The sequence below is a fragment of the Ascaphus truei genome, chromosome 16, assembly GCF_040206685.1.
Source record: "Ascaphus truei isolate aAscTru1 chromosome 16, aAscTru1.hap1, whole genome shotgun sequence".
Taxonomy (NCBI): domain Eukaryota; kingdom Metazoa; phylum Chordata; class Amphibia; order Anura; family Ascaphidae; genus Ascaphus; species Ascaphus truei.
Window position 1 is genome coordinate 5710482 of NC_134498.1, and position 21687 is coordinate 5732168.

The window sequence follows — 21687 nt, forward strand, 5'->3', positions numbered from 1 at the left end:
CAAGGAGGGGGGGATCAGCCCATCTGATAGAAGGAGGGGTGACCAGTCCATCTGATACAAGGAGGGGGGACCAGCCCATCAAATACAAGGAGGGGGGACCAGCCCATCTAAAACAAGGATGGGGGACTAGCCCTTCCTAAACAATGACATACAGAGTGATAAGCCGTACTTAAACAGGGACAGGCAGAGTGACCAGGGGAAAGTGTCCAACCACCATACCCAGACAGGGAGTGTGACCAGCCATACCTAATTAGCGATAAACTAAGTGACCAATCACACTTAAACTGGTACAGGTAAAGCCATGTATGTGCCACCTCACCCATATTTAGTGCAGACCATTACTTTATCACCATTGTATCACTGCGTCCCGCGGCGAGCCCCCAGATATTGGGTAGCTGAGCCCCGGCTGGGGAGAGAGGAGCAGCCCGCTGTGAAATGGACCCTGTGTCCGGTTTTGATGTCTCTGCGTAATCAGAGCGTCCGCCACTGTAATGAGCCTGGACATAGAGACTCGTTGGGCTCTGCTCGGATTCAGCGCTCGGCTGCGAGTATCTTCCATTCACCTGAAAGTGAGCTTAATATATCCGGGTCAGGGCCGACTTCCATGGGTGCAGATCCGCAAAGAGAGTATATATTTCTTAACACACAAACACTATATATATATGTATATATATATAGCAACTGGAAATATTTCTGTATGCTCATTTGCATGTCTAAGACATGCAAATGAGCCTACAGTCATATTTCCATTTGCTATTATAGTATATGCTTTACTGGGGAGGGTTATATATAAGTATATGTGTGTGTGTGTATAGTCAGATATATATATATATGTTTGTATATACACACACATATATATACAAAATACAATGATGCCTGGTGCACTCCAAAAGCAAAAAATGGTATATAAGGGCTATTTATAGGGTGCCAGCAGAAAGACTTGGATCCCAAACCAGTCCAAAGCAATACAGAAAAGAGAAAAATCTGCAGCACTCACCAAGATGATGTCAAAAATTGTATTTATTCACACCGTGTGAAGTAACCGAACACAGCTTCGCTTTCTTCACATGGTGTGAATAAATACCTTTTATGACAACATTATCTTGGTGAGTGCTGTAGATTTTTGTTTTATATATATATAAATATAGAGAGGTAATACCGGTATACACATACATGTCCTGAGAGGTAATACCGGTATACACATACAAGTCCAGAGAGGTAATACAGGTATACACATACACGCTCAGAGAGGTAATACCGGTATACACATACACGCCCAGAGAGGTAATACCGGTATACACATACACGCCCAGAGAGGTAATACCGGTATACACATACGCGCCCAGAGAGGTAATACCGGTATACAGATACACGCCCAGAGAGGTAATACCGGTATACACATACACGCCCAGAAAGGTAATACCGGTATACACATACACGTCCGGAGAGGTAATACCGGTATACACATACACGCCCAGAGAGATAATACCGGTATGCACATACATGTCCGGAGAGGTAATACCGGTATACACATACCGGTATACACATACACGCCCAGACAGGTAATACCGGTATACACATACACGCCCAGAGAGGTAATACCGGTATACACATACACGCCCAGAGAGGTAATACCGGTATACACATACACGCCCAGAGAGGTAATACCGGTATACACATACACGCCCAGAGAGGTAATACCGGTATACACATACACGTCCGGAGAGGTAATACCGGTATACACATACACGTCCGGAGAGGTAATACCGGTATACACATACACGTCCGGAGAGGTAATACCGGTATACACATACACGTCCGGAGAGGTAATACCGGTATACACATACACGTCCGGAGAGGTAATACCGGTATACACATACACGTCCGGAGAGGTAATACCGGTATACACATACACGTCCAGAGAGGTAATACCGGTATACACATACATGTCCGGAGAGGTAATACCGGTATACACATACATGTCCAGAGAGGTAATACCGGTATACACATACATGTCCAGAGAGGTAATACCGGTATACACATACATGCCCAGAGAGGTAATACCGGTATACACATACATGTCCAGAGAGGTAATACCGGTATACACATACATGCCCAGAGAGGTAATACCGGTATACACATACATGTCCAGAGAGTTAATACCGGTATACACATACATGTCCAGAGAGGTAATACCGGTATACACATACATGTCCAGAGAGGTAATACCGGTATACACATACATGTCCAGAGAGGTAATACCGGTATACACATACATGTCCAGAGAGGTAATACCGGTATACACATACATGTCCAGAGAGGTAATACCGGTATACACATACATGTCCAGAGAGGTAATACCAGTATACACATACATGCCCAGAGAGATAATACCGATATACACATACACATACAGAGAGGTAATACCGCTCTACACATACATGTCCAGAGAGGTAATACCGATATACACATACACGCCCAGAGAGGTAATACCGGTATACACATACATGTCCAGAGAGGTAATACCGATATACACATACACGCCCAGAGAGGTAATACCGGTATACACATACACGCCCACAGAGATAATACCGATATACACATACACGTCCAGAGAGGTAATACCGGTATCCACATACAGAGTTGTAATACCGGTATACACATACACACCCAGAGAGGTAATACCGGTATACACATACATGTCCAGAGAGGTAATACCGGTATACACATACACGCCCAGAGAGGTAATACCGGTATACACATACACGCCCAGAGAGGTAATACCGGTATACACATACACGTCCAGAGAGGTAATACCGCTATACACATACACGCCCAGAGAGGTAATACCGCTATACACATACATGTCCAGAGAGGTAATACCGGTATACACATACATGTCCAGAGAGGTAATACCAGTATACACATACATGCCCAGAGAGATAATACCGGTATACACATACAGAGAGGTAATACCGCTATACACATACATGTCCAGAGAGGTAATACCGGTATACACATACACGTCCAGAGAGGTAATACCGGTATCCACATACAGAGAGGTAATACCGCTCTACACATACATGTCCAGAGAGGTAATACCGATATACACATACACGCCCAGAGAGGTAATACCGGTATACACATACATGTCCAGAGAGGTAATACCGATATACACATACACGCCCAGAGAGGTAATACCGGTATACACATACATGTCCAGAGAGGTAATACCGATATACACATACACGCCCACAGAAATAATACCGATATACACATACACGTCCAGAGAGGTAATACCGGTATCCACATACAGAGAGGTAATACCGGTATACACATACACACACAGAGAGGTAATACCGGTATACACATACATGTCCAGAGAGGTAATACCGGTATACACATACACGCCCAGAGAGGTAATACCGGTATACACATACACGTCCAGAGAGGTAATACCGCTATACACATACACGCCCAGAGAGGTAATACCGCTATACACATACATGCCCAGAGAGGTAATACCGGTATACACATACACGCCCAGAGAGCTAATATCGGTATACACATACACACCCAGAGAGGTAATACCGGTATACACATACACACCTAGAGAGGTAATACCGGTATACACATACATGTCCCGAGAGGTAATACCGGTATACACATACACGCCCAGAGAGGTAATACTGGTATACACATACACACCTAGAGAGGTAATACCGGTATACACATACACACCCAGAGAGGTAATACCGGTATACACATACACGCCCAGAGAGGTAATACCGGTATACACATACACGTCCAGAGAGGTAATACCGCTATACACATACACGCCCAGAGAGGTAATACCGGTATGCACATACATGTCCAGAGAGCTAATACCGGTATACACATACATGTCCAGAGAGCTAATACCGGTATACACATACACGCCCAGAGAGGTAATACCGGAATACACATACATGCCCAGAGAGGTAATACCGGAATACACATACATGTCCAGAGAGCTAATACCGGTATACACATACACGCCTAGAAAGGTAATACCGGTATACACATACACGCCCAGAGAGGTAATACCGGTATACACATACATGTCCAGAGAGGTAATACCGGTATACACATACACGCCCAGAGAGGTAATACCGGAATACACATACATGCCCAGAGAGGTAATACCGGAATACACATACATGTCCAGAGAGCTAATACCGGTATACACATACACGCCTAGAGAGGTAATACCGGTATACACATACACGCCCAGAGAGGTAATACCGGTATACACATACATGTCCAGAGAGGTAATACCGGTATACACATACACACCCAGAGAGGTAATACCGGTATACACATACACGCCCAGAGAGGTAATACTGGTATACACATACACGCCCAGAGAGGTAATACCGGTATACACCTACACGCCCAGAAAGGTAATACCGATATACACATACACGCCCAGAGAGGTAATACTGGTATACACATACACACCCAGAGAGGTAATACTGGTATACACATACACGTCCAGAGAGGTAATACTGGTATACACATACACACCCAGAGAGGTAATACCGGTATACACATACACGCCCAGAGAGGTAATACTGGTATACACATACACACCCAGAGAGGTAATACCGGTATACACCTACACGCCCAGAAAGGTAATACCGATATACACATACACACCCAGAGAGGTAATACCGGTATACACATACACACCCAGAGAGGTAATACCGGTATACACATACACGCCCAGAGAGGTAATACCGGTATACACATACACGCCCAGAGAGGTAATACCGGTATACACATACACGTCCAGAGAGGTAATACCGCTATACACATACACGCCCAGAGAGGTAATACCGGTATGCACATACATGTCCAGAGAGCTAATACCGGTATACACATACATGTCCAGAGAGCTAATACCGGTATACACATACACGCCCAGAGAGGTAATACCGGAATACACATACATGCCCAGAGAGGTAATACCGGAATACACATACATGTCCAGAGAGCTAATACCGGTATACACATACACGCCTAGAGAGGTAATACCGGTATACACATACACGCCCAGAGAGGTAATACCGGTATACACATACATGTCCAGAGAGGTAATACCGGTATACACATACACACCCAGAGAGGTAATACCGGTATACACATACACGCCCAGAGAGGTAATACTGGTATACACATACACGCCCAGAGAGGTAATACCGGTATACACCTACACGCCCAGAAAGGTAATACCGATATACACATACACACCCAGAGAGGTAATACCGGTATACACATACACGCCCAGAGAGGTAATACTGGTATACACATACACACCCAGAGAGGTAATACTGGTATACACATACACGTCCAGAGAGGTAATACTGGTATACACATACACACCCAGAGAGGTAATACCGGTATACACATACACGCCCAGAGAGGTAATACTGGTATACACATACACGCCCAGAGAGGTAATACCGGTATACACCTACACGCCCAGAAAGGTAATACCGATATACACATACACACCCAGAGAGGTAATACCGGTATACACATAAACACCCAGAGAGGTAATACCGGTATACACATACACGCCCAGAGAGGTAATACCGGTATACACATACACGCCCAGAGAGGTAATACTGGTATACACATACACACCCAGAGAGGTAATACTGGTATACACATACACGTCCAGAGAGGTAATACTGGTATACACATACACACCCAGAGAGGTAATACCGGTATACACATACATGTCCAGTATTATCTCTCATTTTTTACTGGACAGTGTCCAAATACAGGACAGTCCGGTTCAATGCTGGACACCTGGCAGCGTTACTTCTGTACTCGTCTCCTACAATGTGGTCAAATAATGTTTACTATTCATACTTAACAATACATCACCGAGATATTTTCTTCGTTTCTAAGCATTTTGAGGGCTTCCTGGTAAATGTAGCTTTGCGTTGGTGCGTTTCCTGTTACAGTGTCGCACATAGTGACCAGTGCCGGGTCCTTTGCTTGTTTATCACACAATGAGCACAGTTGCCAGTGGAACCTGTGCAGCAGCCTTTGTTATGGACTAACGACTCCAACACAAACAGCACAATAAGGTATCGTATTCCTGTCCGTGGTGTGTGATTAATAGCCCCAGCACTGCCACAGCGGCACGCAGCATATTCATAATTATTCCAATAATAACCCCCCGGATAAATCCTGTATTACAGGCCACGTGCTGCGAGATTCTGACGGCAGATAAGATCCACGTGGCCCAGCTTCTCTGCCCAATTTCCTGTCTCCTGTAAAACCTCAGAGCCTGTTTGATTCTTGGCGTTGCTGAGCGCTGCCTCCCTCCCACTTTAGAGAATTACCTTTTATTCTAACACTTCTCTTTCTCTGATATATACTCCCCTCTGGGGCTTTGTTAGAACCCTTTATGTACTGTATATGAAAGTTTCGGTCATATCCTTCCTTTGGAGGATCCACCCTCACTCCCCCCCCTCTCCACTTCTCCCCCCTCCACAACTTCTCTCTCCCTCCACTTCTCCCCCCTCCACTCCTTCTCTCTCCCTCCACTTCTATCTCCCCCCTCCACTCCTCTCCCCCTCTAAGCCCTCCTCTCTCCCACCCTCCTCTCTCCCCCCATCCTCTGCCCCCTCCACTCCTCTCTCCACCCTCCTCCTCTCTCCCCCTTCCTCCTCTCTCTCCCCCCTTCCTCCTCTCTCTCCCCCCCTTCCTCATCTCTCCCCCTTCCTCATCTCTCCCCCCTTCCTCATCTCTCCCCCCTCCTCCTCTCCCCCTCTCCTCTCTCACCCCCACATCTCTCCCTCCCCCTTCCTCCTCTCTCCCCCTCCTTCCTCCTCTCTCCCCCTCCTCCTCTCTTCCCCCCCTCCTCCTCTCTTCCCCCCCTCCTCCTCTCTCCCCCCCTCCTCCTCTCTCCCCCCCCTCCTCCTCTCTCCCCCCCCTCCTCCTCTCTCCCCCCCCTCCTCCTCCTCTCTCCCCCCCCTCCTCCTCCTCTCTCCCCCCCCTCCTCCTCCTCCCTCCCCCCTCCTCCTCTCTCCCCACCCCCTCCACCTCTCTCCCGCCCCCCCCCTGGTACTAAGATTGCAAATTTTGTCCGCACAGTGACCATAGTGTTGTCATTCCGTGTTACTTTGTATCACAAATTATTTATCCGCATACAGTTGTAATTCCTTTACTATAAATATAATCCTATTTCCTTAACAACGTTGGCTGCAGATTGGAAATATGATGACCTACGTGTCGTAAACAGCTTTTTCGAAACAAAATTGGTGCATGTAAATTTCATTTTAAATTGCACAATACAGATCTAAATACAGATGTAATAAAAATGGTATCTGTGCGCCACAAAAATAGTTGAAACTTTGTCCAAATCGTCTGCCAAGTAAAATCTGGCATAAACCTAAAAGGTCAGAACATAGTGTGAGCACATATTTACATCCCTATGCATCAACCAAAACTGTATTCTAACGCAGCATGGATGTTTCATTATATAGGTTAATAAAATGGATTATTTTCACGGTATGGCTAATATAAATAATATTACACTAATCATTTATATTTACCAACACTGGTTCTAGATTTTAACAAAAAATTCAATCTTATACTATATTAGTGAAAGCACTGCCTGCCTGCTGGATGTCCGGTGTCCCTAGGGGAAATCTCATTGGTCCCTTGGGCCGCCCCCGCACACCTCTCATTGGCCTGAGGCGGAGTGACGGCCCAAAGGACACACAGGGACACACACACACACACAGGGACACAAACACACACACAGGGACACACACACACACACACACACACACACAGACACACACACACACACACACTCACACACACACACACACAGGGACACACACACACACAGTAGGGGGGGGGGTGTACATTAGCAGCATTGTATAACCCGGGGGGGGGGGCTCACATACCCGCCTCCGCCTCCGCCTCTTCCTCCCCGAAATCAGCCTCCACACCCGCGCGCACGTCCTCCTCTCCCCGTGTCTCCCGCGCTTTCAAACACCCCCCCCCCCCCCGGCGCCGCTACAGTGAGCGGAGGAGCGAGTGCCCGGGACACAGCGGGGGAGCGGCCACAACAAGCTGCCTCCCGCCTCAGTTCCACGTGGGAGCGGCCGGACGGGTGAGTGAGCGGCCTTCACCCACCCCTCACCCCCCTTCAAATCACCTCCCCTCCACCCCCCCCCCCCCGGCGTCGCTACAGTCAGCGGAGCGAGCGAGCGCCCGGGACACAGCGGGGGAGCGGCCACAACAAGCTGCCTCCCGCCTCAGATCCACGTGGGAGCGGCCGGACGGGTGAGGGAGCTGCCGGACGGGTGAGTGAGCGGCCGGACGGGTGAGGGAGCGGCCTTCACCTCCCCTCACCCCCCTTCACCTCACCTCCCCTCACCCACCCCTCACCTCCCCTCACTCCACTTCCCTTCCCTTCCACCTTCCTCCACCCCCCCTTCACCTCCCCTCCACCCCCCCTTCACCTCCACCCCCCTTCACCTCCCCTTCACCCCCCCCACCTCCCCTTCACCCCCCACCTCCCCTTCACCCCCCACCTCCCCTTCACCCCCCCACCTCCCCTCCACCCCCCCTTCACCTCCCCTCCACCCCCCCTTCACCTCCCCTCCACCCCCCCCCTTCACCTCCCCTCCACCCCCCCCTTCACCTCCCCTCCACTCCCCCCCCCTCACCTCCCCTCCACCCCCCCCTTCACCTCCCCTCCACCCCCCCTCCACCCACCCCTTCACCTCCCCTCCACCCCCCCCTTCACCTCCCCTCCACCCCCCCCCTTCACCTCCCCTCCACCCCCCCCTTCACCTCCCCTCCACCCCCCCCCTTCACCTCCCCTCCACCCCCACCCTTCACCTCCCCTCCACCCCCACCTTCACCCCCCCTTCACCGTCCCTTCACTCCCCCCTTACAACCTCCCACCACCTCCTCACCACCTCCACCCCCCTTCCCACCTCCCCCACCCCCCTTCCCAACTCCCCACCACCTCCCCCCCCTTCCCCCCACCCCCCCCCCCTTCCCACCACCTCCCCCCCACCCCCCTCCTTCCCACCACCTCCCCCCCACCCCCCCCCCTTCCCACCACCTCCCCCCCCACCCCCCCTTCCCTGAGGCGGAGTCACGGGCCAAAGGACACACAGGGACACAGACACACACACACGTAGACACACACACACACACACACGTAGACACACACACACACACAGACGTAGACACACACACACGTATACACACACACACACGTATACACACACACACGTATACACAAACACACACACGTAGACACAAACACACACACGTAGACACACACACACACATAGACACACACGTAGACACACACGTACACACACACACACACGTACACACACACACGTACACACACGCACGTAGACACACACACACGTACACGTAGACACACACACATGTACACGTAGACACACACACACATGTACACGTAGACACGTACACACACACACACACACACACACATGTACATGTACACACACACACACACACATGTACACGTAGACACGTACACACACACACATGTACACGTATACTCACACACATGTACACGTACACACACACATGGAGAGATACACACACACACATGGAGACATACACACACACACATGTACACATACACACACACGTATACACTCACACACGTATACACACAGGTATACATACACATAATGTATACACACACACACATGTATACACACACATGTATACACACACATGTATACACACACACACATGTATACACACACACATGTATACACACACACACATGTATACACACACACACACACACGTGTATACACACACACACACGTGTATACACACACACATGTGTATACACACACACATGTGTATACACACACATGTGTATACACACACATGTGTATACACACACATGTATACACACACACACATGTATACACACATACACATGTATACACACACACACATGTATACACACACACACACACTTATACACACACACACATACAATGTATACACACAAACATGTATACACACACACAAACATGTATACACGTGTATACACACACATGTGTATACACACACACGTATACACACACACAATATATACATACACACAATGTATACACACATGTGTATACACACACGTGTATACACACACACACATGTGTATACACACACACGTGTATACACACACACACGTGTATACACACACACATGTGTATACACACACACACACACGTGTATACACACACACACGTGTATACACACACACGTACACACACACATACAATGTATACACACAAACATGTATACACACACACACCCCAGCACCACCACATCAGCACACCGGTATGCCCCCCCAGCACACTGGCATTCTCGCCTCCCCACCATTCCCAGCCCCCATCAACACCCACACATCGCCACCTTTGCACCTCCCCCATCGGCACACCCACATCCGCACCCCCACATCAGCACCAAACCCTCCCAAATCAGCACACCAATACAATCACCATCAGTACAGCCACAGCAGCACTACCACCGCACATGGGCCGCGTGGACCACTCCCCACCCAAATCCCACACCCACACCACAAACATCCCGGGCAACGCCGGGGCTCTCAGCTAGTTCTATATAATAATTAGATTGTAAGCTCATCGGAGCAGGGACTCCTTTTCCTAAATGTTACTTTTATGTCTGAAGCTCTTCTTCCCATTATGTGTTATTTGTATTATGTGTTATTTATATGATTGTCGTGTGTATAACTGCTGTAAGGCGCTATGTACATTAATGGCGCTATATAAATAAAGACATACATACATACATACATATACGTCAAAAACAATGGGGAAATTGCTGCTGAAAATGTTCGGAACGGGCCGCTGCAGCTCAACCCCCTTATAACGCCGTGCTTGGGGTCCAAAGAATCACATCGCGTTATAAGCGGATCGCGTTAGAAATAATGTACAATTGTATGCATTGTACAATAAAGTATTTAAGATACCAATAATCGTGTTGTAAAGTATTCCTAAATACGAAAATTGGGAGCCACGCTTGCATCGCGTTATAAGCGGATCCGCGTTATAAGCGGATTCGCGTTGTAATGAATCGCGTTATAAGCGGATTCGCGTTGTAGCGGATCGCAGTGTAACGGATTTAGCTGTAATATAGAATGATTCCCTTAACCTTTGTTGTAGTAGGAGCCCCCTCTAGTGTGGAATACGAGTACTGCAGTAGCTGGTTGGACATATCATTACACAGCAAACTTTTGGGTAATATAAAAAGATTTTGCTGGAAGGTGAAAGCATCAAATAAAAATGATCACTGCAGATAAGAAGAGACATGAGTTATCTGCTTTAAAGCGGCAATCTCACCAGCTAACCGTCTATGTTTTACAGGTTGGGAAGCAAGGATCCTCCGGAGTTAAACCGCGCTATATTCCGCTTCAGCGGCCCCGCCGTTTCCCGAGCTACTTACCAGTAAAGTAACCGGCGCTATGTCCTGGTTTTTAAAGGGAATTTAGATGGGCGTCCAATAGGAAACCACAACCAATGACATTGAGTCTTCCTATTGGCACAAGGGACGCGTGAGATATGGTAGCCATTTTGTTTCCCCATAAAATGTAAAACCAGTAAGTATTTCAGAAACTGAAAGTAGTGTGGCTGATCTCAAGGGGACCCCTCAATTCCCATCACGTACAAAAAAAGAGGGGGGGGGAGAAATAATTAAAAAATAAGGTCACAACTTTTGAACAGCGTTTAATGAACATGTACAGGACTAATAAAAGTATAAGACGCATCAGAACAGGAGACGATGAAACAAAACGCACGGCGCAGGGAAGCCCGGGCCAGCAGGAGCCGCGTAGTCTGTCCGTCAGGGACGATGTGCAACCAAATGAAGACAACTTTTATTTGAAGAGTTACTGGTGAAAAAGACCCGGTACTTCAAAAAGTCTGGACTTTTGAAGAAGAGGACTGGTACGTTTTAGGCCGTGATTCTGCTAGCGCCTTGTCCATCAACCAAGCACCTTCCTGTCTTCCCAAGCAAACGCCAATTCATCCTCCTCTCCTCCGCAAAACCCAGCTGCTGGCCGCACCGCTGACCCTTCGCCCGTTTCCCAGGTGTCCCTTTTATGTCTGAAGCGCTTCTTCCCATTATGCGTTATCTGTATTATTTGTTATTTATATGACATGTATATTATTGCTGTGAGGCGCTGTGCACGTTAATGGCGCTATATAAATAAAGATATATATATACGTAAGTACATACAAACTATAGTTTAGGAGTGAGTCAAGTGTTATCAATCCATACTTGGACTAGAAGAAATTGAGCAGCAGCTCTCGAGTTATATTCATTTCTATGAATAAGAAAGAGAAAATAAGCTTTATCACCCAAGCACATTTCTGAAAAGCCCTATCCCGAACCCCCCACTTCCCACTCCTTTTATATCATTTATTTAATTATTATGTACTTATTATTTATTCCCCCCGTGCTCCCAACAAAAAGTGCATTTAAACTTTAATAAAATATTACGTTTAAAACGTGCAGATATTCAGTTGAAGTTGTCCTAGATTTTCCATTTGTTTCGAGTGTGTATTTTATTGTATAAACATTTAGCAGGCCTCTTCTCGAAATAACTATTGCCCACTTATTGCAGGCTCATTAAATCGCTGCTTTGCATTGAAGTGCAGGCTCCTCTTAGCAAAAAGGTGAAATATGACAATTCTTCCTTTCTTAGGGCAGCCTTCTAACTCTATACTGATAGCGAGAGTAATTGCAGCTTTAGTTCCTGTTACACACGTAGTTGTGAATACATTGGCCATGATATTGGTCTCTATTCGATTAGTAATGGATAAACAGAGCTCATAGAATTGATACAGAACACTGGTTTATTGCACAATTCCCATTATTTTTATTACAGGGAAATGTGTAAAAGCTCATAAACAGGGAGTAAAACAAAGCATATCCCTTATTCCTTCCCAGTCCTGCTCTCTCACTATATCTCCGTGTTTTGCCCGGTCTATATCTTGTTCCCTGCCCACTCTTTCCATCGAACTCCTATATATTTCTTCTCCTGTCCCCTGCTCCCGTCTCTCTTTCCATCCCTCCATATTCCTCTCCCTGTATCTCTTCTCCCCCTAAGGGGTTTGTTTGCATCTGATCCAGTGCTGGCCTGTCACTGCAGGGTGTCACATGGGAGTGCAATGCCACCTCATCAGAGAGTGACATCACATTGGGAGTTTGATGACATCACCACATGGCAATATTTAGGCAGGTTTGCCCACACATCTGAGGCGCATTTGCTCTGGGCATTGGAGGTTAAAAGTTGTTGTGAGTTTAGAAGAGAGAATTTGTGGGGGGTTTTCGACATGGGTCAAAGTTGTGTGCGGGCACAACGCCAACGCGGGACGTCTAAGGACGGAAATGCGAAGGGGCGTTCGTGGATTCAGAGGCGCTCCAAGAGATCCCAACAGGAACAGGTTTGTTTTGTTACTATACTTATATTGGACAAAAGAAAAGAGAGGGACAAACGGATTTATTGTCATTATTTAAATAAAACATGTTTAGACAGAACTGCGCCTTAAACCCTGATACCAGCGACTCAGTACAACTTGTGCAGGTATTGGATGCAATGTGCAGAGTTGTACTTTGTTTAGATTAAGGCAACGTTTATAGTACAAGCGCGCGAAGGAGCGGATGGCATGGCGTGCGCCGGAGTGCATGGCATCGCGCGTGCACCGGAGTGCATGGCATCGCGCGTGCGCCGGAGTGCATGGTGTGCGAGTGCGACGGAGTGCATGGTGTGCGAGTGCGACGGAGTGCATGGTGTGCGAGTGCGCCGGAGTGCATGGTGTGCGAGTGCGACGGAGTGCATGGCATTGCGCGTGCGCCGGAGTGCATGGTGTGCGAGTGCGACGGAGTGCATGGTGTGCGAGTGCGACGGAGTGCATGGCATTGCGCGTGCGCCGGAGTGCATGGTGTGCGAGTGCGACGGAGTGCATGGCATGGCGTGTGAAGGAGCGGATGGCATCGGTGCCTGTCGCTCGAGCGATCCCTGCACTCTGATGGGTGGCGTTGCCGTGACGTCCAGAGGCTGGTTCGCCCTCATTGGCTGAACCACTCACGTGAAAATTATTTGTCGACTCAAAACTCTGCTGCGTGGTCGCTCTTCCTCACTGGCGCGCACTATGGCCGGCCCGATAGCGATGCTGCATTTTGTTTGCGTCGCACGTACTATAATCGCGGCCTTAGATGTTGTTTACCATCAATGTCAAACCGTGCCTCTTTATTTCAAATAGTTTCATATCCACATTAATTTCAGGGCAGCTAATGAGATGGCGCCAACCATCAGAATACTCATCACAATAAAATACCTGTGACAAAAACAAATAATACAGTTTTACTTCTAGTTATTTTTATTCATTAGACCTAAATAATGTGATTATGTTATTTGCCAATGTATCCACAAGGTACAAACAAGCAACATTACCCGTGAGATGTCTCTAACTCCATTTACGCACAAACAGCTACATATTCAACAACTTACGTGTTACACTTTCCTTCAGCACCACAAAAAGCTACAAGACACTAAGGGGCGGTTTAGATTTGGCTAATGACAGTGGACTCGAAGCTCAAACTCATTAAGTGGGAGCAAATGGCTGGTTTGCACCTCAAAAAAATGAGACCCCAATTTAGAGTTTGCCAAAAATAGGCACAAAAGGCATTTAAAAAAAAAAAAAACTTCTGGGTCGAGCACCAGGTGCAAATCAGACCACACTACAAAGACCCTGCATGTGTAACATGCATTTTGGGAAACCATGTTGCTTTTGCTGCTCTGTTAATGCACAGGCGCTACCTGCACAGATTCTTATTCAGGTGATTAGACCAAGACCCCGGGAAGGGAAATCATTTATAGGCGGGAGTCAGTATATGTGGCAAGCATAATTATGTGGAACTCAATGTGTACCAGCCAACACCTCATATAATCCCGGAAATATCACATCTTATTCCATCTGATCTAGATCCACAAATTCTAATTAGAACAGCTATCCCCCCAAACTAAACTCCTGTCTGTACCCCACTTCTGTGCTGCAGGATCATGTCACACACACATATACACACACACTTCAGCTACACACACACACACTGCAGCTATACACACACTGCAGCTCCACACACACACCTACACACACACTGCAGCTACACTCTAAACTCTTCCTCTCTCTCCCCTCCATTCTCTCTTTCTCCCGTCTCTCCCTGCTTCCCTCTCTCCCCTCACCACAATACATCCCCTACACCACAATATCCACACATTACATAACATCGCCTCCCCCCTCCGCCCCCCCACAGTACCCACACAATATACACCCGTCCTCCACAATACCCACACGTTTTGGGGCTGGTTGGCATGTGGTAGCAAGGCCTGTGGTAGCACGCCAGTCCACCGCATGACTTCCGGTTTTACCTGTTTTAACCCAACTTTCTTCCATTGTTTTAAATGAATGAAGATCAGCTTCTCCCCCCCCCAAAAGTATTTTGTAGCTTCCACCAATGGAACTGCCCTCCCAATCCAATCAGGGCGTTTCTGTCACCCAATAAGATTTCTGATTTGTATTAGTTACATTTCTAACTGAACATAGATGATCGTGCCCAAATCCTCTAGCAATTCTCTAATTGTGGGAATCTGAGCCAAGGGGGTTTAAATCCCCATTTCTTATGGTAGAAAAGTTACCCATTAGAAACGGTCTGATGGTCATTAAAAGGGAACAGCGTATGTTATAATGACTTCTAATGTACATGATACCGCGCTCCTCCCTATAGAAGTTTGCTGCAGGTAAAAAGATAGGCCTTACATATAGAAAAAGAACGATTCCTGCGCTCCTACCAATTAGGCTAAGATAAAATAATATTCTCATGAAAAAGGGTATTTGATTAAACCCTTTGGCCAAAGCATTTGTAAGCCTGCATGCCACGTCAAGGCAACCCGTTTAATGCAGGTACCTACACTATACTGTATATACATGTAATAATTGTCCCATGGACTGGTGAAAAAGTGTTAAATGCCCTGTACAGTTTCTCACTAATATTAGGCAATCCTTTTCCTTGCTGCATACTTCCATAGGGCATTTTAAATTTAGTATCTCTGGAACGTCATAGGGGTAGGTTATTGGCTCATCTGCTTTACATAGCAGTTACTGAGCCCCTACCAATTTTCCAATTAGTGCAGGTATATTACACCCCAGTGTCAGTCTGGACATCACCCTCCATTGAATGGTGGGTGAATGAGTAAGGCTGACAGAGAGATGTATATGTGTAAGTTGTATTATATTCACACCAGGGAATTTGTGCACCCTGATTACCTTTATAGCAAAGGTAAGTATGATACTGGCTTTAGCCAGATTTTAATTGCACTATTCACATAAGCTTATGCTTTATTTAACCCCTTCAGGGCTTTAACACTTTTTCACCAGTCCATGGGACCATTATTACATATATATACAGTATAGTGTAGGTACCTGCATTAAACGGGTTGCCTTGACGTGGCATGCAGGCTTACAAATGCTTTGGCCAAAGGGTTTAACCAAATACCCTTTTTCATGAGAATATTATTTTATCTTAGCCTAATTGGTAGGAGCGCAGGAATCGTTCTTTTTGTTTTTCTATAATGACTTCTAATACCATATCCTGCAGATGGACTTCATACCCTGCATTATATAGAGGAGATGTGACCTCCATGGGAATGTGCCACGTTCAATGTCCTTAGGTGTATAATGTAAAGCGTAGATAATTACCAGGTCGCATATTGAGGGAGGGAATGTACATTACTGTCTGCTGAATAAATACTGTCATTACAGGAGACAATATCTGTGGAGGACGAGGGTACTGTGGTAAAAACCCAGGTGTGGGACGAGGGCGAAGGATTTGGACTGGAAGCATCAGCGGAACCATCCATAAAATCAGTGGAATAGTAAGTGATATGCACAGTTTCTGTAGGGATTCAGTGCCAGGAATATCCACATTCACTGTCTATATTTGGTATGGGGACAGGGGGCATTTAGTAAGCGAGGTAATGTAGTAAATATATACATTCTCTGTCGTATGAAAGGCATTGTAGGGATTGAATTGCTGGAGACAAGTCACTAAAGGTAGATAAAAAAGCAGGGCTCCAAAAAAGGTTTGGCGTGAAAATGATTTGACGCCTGTGTGTGCTGCGTTGGTGGGCCAGCGGCAACCCCTGCGACCCCACGACCTCCCTCGCTCTTGGTAGAGGTCTTTGTGTGCAAATCTGGCCAGCTGAATGGCCACTGCAAAAATGTCCCTAATTGGCCCAGAAGGCCTGGGGTGAGTCTGTGACGTAAGCCCCCCTGCAATTGGCAAAATCCCTTGTGTGCTTCCCTGATTGGTGCGGATTCAGGCCCATAGGAGATTATAGAATAACACAACATAAATAATAACAAAAATATATTTAACCCATAAAGCCATTAATTGTCACTGTGGCTAACTAAGCCCTCACACTGGGAGCCTAAATAGCCATATTGGCAATCAATGTTGACCTGTATAACATATTGAATATCTTACCCCAGCTGAGATGAAGGCCATCCTCATCTTCATGGCTGAAGCCGCCCCGGAATAATTCATGCTGTTAATTACGTTCCGATAAATGTGGGGACGTGTTGCACTGTGTGACAATACACAAACATGCGGTATTGTGACTATTTTTTCACTGGATCCGCTATTTTTAACAGACGTGTAGGCGATGGGTGCAGAGGTTTAAAAGAGGAGACGTACTGTAGTTTTAGGGGAAATCAAAACAGGCTTTTATTAGCCGACGGTTTGAAACCACAAAAATACCGCTTATGTTTCAGCAAAAAGGGAGTAGCTACCGATCGGGGAGAGGGAACTTCTCCAGCGAGTGTGGCATGTTATCTGAGCTTTGTAACTAGCTACACTTGCAAACTCGTTCGACAAGTGCCCCAAATTCTCGATAAGTCACTTATCGAAGCTACTAGAATAGGCCCTATAGTCTTTTTAAAGGATTAACGAACCAGATGAGCAGGTTAATTAGGACAGTCTGCTTTAAATTAACCTGCTCAGTGCTGGGCTCAAGCTCTCCACACAGGTTTCCCTGCGAAGCTAATTAGACAGGGAATGCCCCCTGTTAAGGACCCCATATAAGAATGCTGCATGTGTAGCGCTGCAGCGTGGATGAATTGCACTATAAAAATAAACCAGTTTTGGCTTCATGGAGCTTGATGCATCCAGGCCTACGTGTCATAGTGTAGGAAATATTGATTTTCGGTTCTATAGAGGTTGACACACTTGCTTGAAACAAGTCACTAATAGTAGAAAAGAAACAAGGCTCCAAAAAATGTAAAGTGGAAATATAGGAAGCCACGCAGATGGGTTTGTAATAAGAACACTAAAGAAATATTTGTATGGGGTGCGCTAGAACGTGGATATCCCTCACACACACACCCAGAAATAAACCAGTCATCCTCTTTCTTTATTTTAGTCCAATATTCAACTCCGACAGTGAGAGCTCGGAGGAGTCGGAGTTTGAGTTGACTTCAGCACCTGTATCCGCGCCCTCAGAGCCTCCATCGTTTAGTCCAATATTCAACTCCGACAGTGAGAGCTCGGAGGAGTCGGAGTTTGAGTTGACTTCAGCACCTGTATCCGCGCCCTCAGAGCCTCCATCGTTTAGTCCAATATTCAACTCCGACAGTGAGAGCTCGGAGGAGTCGGAGTTTGAGTTGACTTCAGCACCTGTATCCGCGTCCTCAGAGCCTCCATCGTTTAGTCCAATATTCAACTCCGACAGTGAGAGCTCGGAGGAGTCGGAGTTTGAGTTGACTTCAGCACCTGTATCCGCGTCCTCAGAGCCTCCATCGTTTAGTCCAATATTCAACTCCGACAGTGAGAGCTCGGAGGAGTCGGAGTTTGAGTTGACTTCAGCACCTGTATCCGCGTCCTCAGAGCCTCCATCGTGCAGTGAGTACAGTGCTGAAGAGGAGGAGGCCACAGTACTCACTGAGTGTGAAGCTATGCTTCACACTTATGCCATAGACGATGGTTCAGCCGGCTTCAGAAACCTGACCCTACAGCCAATAAACCTCGAAACGTGTAACTATCCTATGGGACGGCCTGATGGTGTCAGATCCAATGGCGGTGGTGCTGGACCCGGATCTGAGGTTGCCGCGAGGCTTCACTGTTATACTAGAGGAATACCCATTCGCCAAGGTCCAGCCGGAATGAAACTCCCGGGCCTACAGACAATAAACTTGGAGAAATGTTCCTGTCCTATGGGACTGGACTCGCCTGAGGAAATCAGTGCTGTATTCAACATCCACAATCGGCTGCCTGGGTGGGCTCCCTCCGTCACCAGCTAAGACCAAGCATGCCCCCCTCCACAGGTAGGAAAACGTGGATGAGGGGGGGGGGGGGAGCAAAAGACAAATGGGGGAAGAGAGGGGGGTATATTCCTTTGGACTTTACGGAATTGTCCATAGGGAATAATAGAAATCCACTATAGATTGTGGCAGCGTGAGTTCAATATGTCATTGTTGCTATTTACATCCTTGCAAAAAAGTTTGCGTGTTAATGCCTCCATTCTTAATGCATAGGAGGGTTAGGCTGGGAAACTCCTATTTGGCTCTTACTGTACATCCAAAGAAAGGAGAGATGGAGCACAGCTGGTAGTAAATAAACTTTATTTACAGTTTATTTAACAGTTTATTTACTACCAGCTGTGCTCCATCTCTCCTTTCTTTGGATGTCCGGTCACTGTGGAGTAGTGGCAGCCCGCACCCACGGAGGAAGTTCTGTTGAAGACCCCACAAATGTGAGTTATTCCAACCTACACATCTGAATTACCTTATACTTACCCAACCGATGTTTATGTCTGGTCACTAGCCAGTGAAAGTCACACATTATTCTAGTGGGACTTTTTCCAGCTATTCGGTATCTAGTGGAAGTGGTTTTATTTCAGTGTTGGAGTTTTTTGGTCTGGGAATACATGGGACCTCCAATGGACACTATAATGCTTTAATGTCTATAGGCTATGTGGCCAGTGGCTCATGTTAGAGCACCATACAGTTTTTGTGATTTTTTTGGCTCTTACTGTAATTTTGCGTAAATTGTAAATTCAGATCATTACAATGTAAATAATTGATAATCATATATATCACCCTGCCAGATAAAAGGAATATCATTTATATATCTTTTCCAGAGGATCAAGCTCACACTGTGGATTGCTATGCGTTATAATATTCTTCCCATATTCCACTAAGGAGACTTGCTCCCAGTGGCTGTAACGTAGTCACGGATAAAACGCTTTGTTGAACTAGAAGAAATTGTGTTTTAAAATCTGATCCCATCAATTAAAATAATGTGTGTTATACTTTTTCCCTGTTGGGATCATTGCCTTTTAATAGCCTCACAGCCTTTAGTAGGATCTGTTGATGTGTATAACGGAGTCACCTCGCATGTGACAAAAAATAAAATCATCTTTCTAATTGATGAAGTTGATTGTGCTTAAAGCGCGCGGTGGTGTGGTATGAGGTATGGCGGGACGCGAAATATATATTAGTATTGGAAGTTTGTCTATGTTCTCAGATAAGTTATATGTTAATCTAATGATACCTCATACGATTGGCATTCCTGGTTAGGCTGTAATAGTTTTGTGTATCTTGGGCAGAAAATGTAGGAATTTAAAGTACAACATGGAGTTTAACAGGAAACTCTAGAGGCCTCTTCCACTGATATATGGAGCTAATAGATTTCATCTCTCTATTCACAGGTATGATCTGTGGGTTCTAGTTGTTGAGCCTTCCCTGTTCGTGACCCTTCTTTGTTAATTTGGAATCCCTGTTGCTGATCCTGGACCGTGACCCCGACCTCGCTGTCTGCCGCCTGCCCTGACCATTTGCCTGCTTACCGACTTTGCAGTCTGCCGCCTGCCCTGACCCTTTGCCTGCTTACCGACTTCGCTGGAATAGAGAGCGTTGATGGCGCACTGCCAGGGAATCCTGAGAGAGTCAATCAGGAACAAGAAACAGCCAGGCCACTCCAAAGAGGAAAAAATGGTGTGAGGTTTATTGCATGCTGATAAACACACAGGTATTGGACAGGTAAACGCACCTACGCGTTTCGTACTAAGTGTACTTTATCAAGGTGACCAGAGTGCTCTAAAACTGCTAATTTATACTTACCCAGACCGCTGCCAAACCAATAGGATGCCGCGTCACCTTCGCGCGTCTCGCAGAATGGAGGCGGCTAATCCAGTCGCCTGTGTGTGCGAAATCGCGCGAGAGTGGTGCGCGCGCAAAGTGTACATAGACATGGCTGTGCTTTCGACTTCGGTCCACCGAGTGACGTCACAGCCACGCACCAACAAAAATAACTTTATTAAACAGACAATGTGAAACGGACAAATAAATAGAATTATATAAAGAAAAAATATATACAATGGAGATACAAATAACTACAAATAACTAGTTGCTATGTAAGCAGCAACCCTATGCAACTGTATAGGAGAGAAAGTAGAAAAAAGGTACATTCGAAAATCTATGTATATTAAGGTGATAGATAGGTCATACAGGGATAGTGATATATGTTACA